This window comes from Andrographis paniculata, unplaced genomic scaffold (genome assembly GCF_009805555.1).
Source record: "Andrographis paniculata isolate CXL003 unplaced genomic scaffold, ASM980555v1 Contig82END, whole genome shotgun sequence".
NCBI classification, from domain to species: domain Eukaryota; kingdom Viridiplantae; phylum Streptophyta; class Magnoliopsida; order Lamiales; family Acanthaceae; genus Andrographis; species Andrographis paniculata.
In genome coordinates this window covers 4,470,069-4,473,302 of record NW_026137620.1, presented here as the reverse complement: position 1 = coordinate 4,473,302, position 3,234 = coordinate 4,470,069, and positions in this window count along the sequence as shown.

Genomic DNA, 3,234 nt, shown 5'->3' with positions numbered 1-3,234 from the left:
TAATAATATAAATATATAAATATATTTGGTTCGGTTAATCAAACCGTAAAAAAAATAATAATAATAATAAAACAAAAAAAAATGTTATAAACTGAAATTGAACCGAACGGAATAAATATCAAGTATGCAGTATTTTTATTCGAGCTGAATTTGCTTGATTAACCAAAAATTTGGTTCGATTCAATTCAGTTCAGCAGTTTAATGGTTTTTCTCGGATATTTTACCCACCTTACTTATAACATCATATTTTTATCAATTTTTAATAAATCTTTTATAATACTCTTATTTTACTTCTTACCGACTTCACTTTTATATAAAAATATTATTAAATTTTAATTTTCATGCCTAAGCAAAAATGCATAATTAGCTGGGACGTACAGAGTATTTAATAAATATAATGTATAGAAAATGTATAACTTTAATATTTAAATTACCTAAAAAAATTCTAAAGTAACTCTTTTGTATTTGAAAGGTTCAATTATATTAAAATTAGTAATAATTCTATAAATTGTGTAATACTTTTATTAAATTGATTTTTTCATATATTTTATTTAAGAAATTAAAAAATATATATTTGTAATTGATCTTTTATTTGTAATTAAAATTAGGATTTTTTATTAAATTGAGTTTTTTATATATTTAAATTGTGTAATATAAATATAAATTTTATTTTTTGAAATCATTTTATTAATTCCAAAATATATATATTTGTAATATATATTATCTAATTTAATATTAAACTTTTCTAAATGTAGTATCATAAAATTTAATTTAATTATAATACAATATATTGAAACATATATATATAAATATTTAAAATACATAATAATTTTTTTTATAATTATTTAAAATATCTATAAATATATATATATATATATATATAATAGGCAATGAGTATGATAAGTGCTACCTCTGCACAGAAACCTTTTCACTGGGGCTAATAGAGGAAGTACTCTCACTGGATTTTTTAATTGCCTCATCTGTCATGGATTGTATGAAATGGATCATACTCAATAATATCTGCTACTATATAGCTAATACCTAAGCAACCATCATGCATACTCTGAATATCGTTGTTTGTACTCCGCGCACATACTTACATACTTACATTAAATACGGACATACCCGAGCGCATATCATACGTACTTGTAATAATGGGGTCATATGCTTCAATAACGAGTATTTATGCCCGGGGAACTAGTACTTGAGAAATAGATAATTTTGGGTATCATATACCACCTTGTTAGTGGTAACTGAGGATAAATTCAACATGATAGTATTCTCATATATTCCTAGAGATTATTAAAATTAAATAGTACATATTTACAATAATTCAATGAAGAAGTTTTTAGACATTAGAATGTATTAGACTAAATGTTATAATTGATTTTGTCTGTGATTATCATTCATCTTATACACATTGTTTTGAAATGAGGAATTAATATTTATTTTCTTTAACAAATTTATGCAGAGTATAAAATGCAAGAGGGATGATACATATGACACATAAGAAAAATACGAATAGCGTTACATACTTTATGGTCTTGCCATTGAAAAGTGTAGCATGAGTTGTTGAATGTAAACGTATCATGCACAAACTTTTCTTGCAGGGCTAATAGAGGAAATGCTCTCACCGAGCCTATTCATTTCCTTCTCCGTAAGAGGATTGATTGAAATCAATCATACTTAAGGATAGATAATACCTAAGCAACTATCATTCATACCTTGAATATCCGTGTTTGTACTCGAAGCACATACTTACATACATGCATCAAATGCCGGCATACCTTGGCGCAGATCTTACATACTTATCATAATAGTGTCATATGCTTCAGTAAAGTGTACATATGTCCTAGTAATTTGTGATTGGAAAATTGACAATTTTTTATTCGAAATATTCACTTGATGTCGGTAAAAAGGATGAATTCATCATGATAATGTTCCTGCGACTCCTTGAATTGTAACGGATATGTAAATAACACATACTAACAATCGTGAGGGAACACCATCATACATATTCAATAAATATTCAATCTTTACTTGTGGATGGAAAACCAAGTCATAAACCAGTTAGTTAAAATATTTTTCATTATTAGGCTACATGAGTGATACTATGAAATTACTTAACATGTTATGCAACTGGAATTCACTCACGAAGTAACACAAAGGAAATATAGTACTTACTCGAAAGGGCGAGTTGTAATATACTACTAAGATTTCGAGTGTTTTTCACATAATAAGACAAATACTTCTCTTCTGAAATATTTTGACTCATAACATAGTAATCCAAATTATCGGACACTCACATACTCAAGTAACAAGTCAAGAGCATTTTAAAAACAGTAACCTGGTTGAGCAAGCAAGTACTCCAGCACGGCTCTTATATACTCCCTATTTATTTTAATGTACCAATTCTTACTGAATTATGTACTTGAGCTCTACTTTCATGTAAATAAAGAATATACCTTATGATGATATAGGTGAGTAATTCTATACCTACATACTTCAAATAAATGGCTATGTGGATGTACTCAAAGATCTAAAGTGAGCTCAATAGATTCCGACAATAATAAAAATTAATAATCCTTTTTATATGGCACTAACGGATGCAACACAATATAACATTTATTTATCTATTTTTATTTAGAAAATTAATTAACATAAGTTTACATACTTTTTGTGAATACTTGTGTGGATTTACTCAAGGACCAAAAGTGAGCTTGATAGATTCTGATTTTAAAAAAAAAAAAAAAAGTTTATAATCATCTCCATATGGGTCTAACAAATGCAACAAATTAGCAGTTACTTTCTCCATTTGTATAATTGACTAGAATAAATTTAGGTTAATTTTAAGCTTGGCAATATGTTAACACGTCCATGTGCTTTGAGACATCAACTATATACTTCCTCAAATAATAAAACTTTACTCACCGGTCATTCGTGTACCTCTGTTATGTTTTCGGAAACCTATGTTGTCATAGTATCACATATAAAAAATCATTTTCACAGACCTGTCAGTCATGTTCATATACCATAGTATATAGAAATTACAAATGTGGTTCCATGCAACCATGCTCCTGGTGTTATATATTTACCTACAATAATATATTGTATCCAACAAAGCAAAAGTAATTACATATCAAAAGGAAAATTCTATCAAAACTAAAAATTTCCCCTTTACAAAGTCTACAATATCCGCTCTTTACAACCTTTTTTTGTGTCCGAGACGGCTAC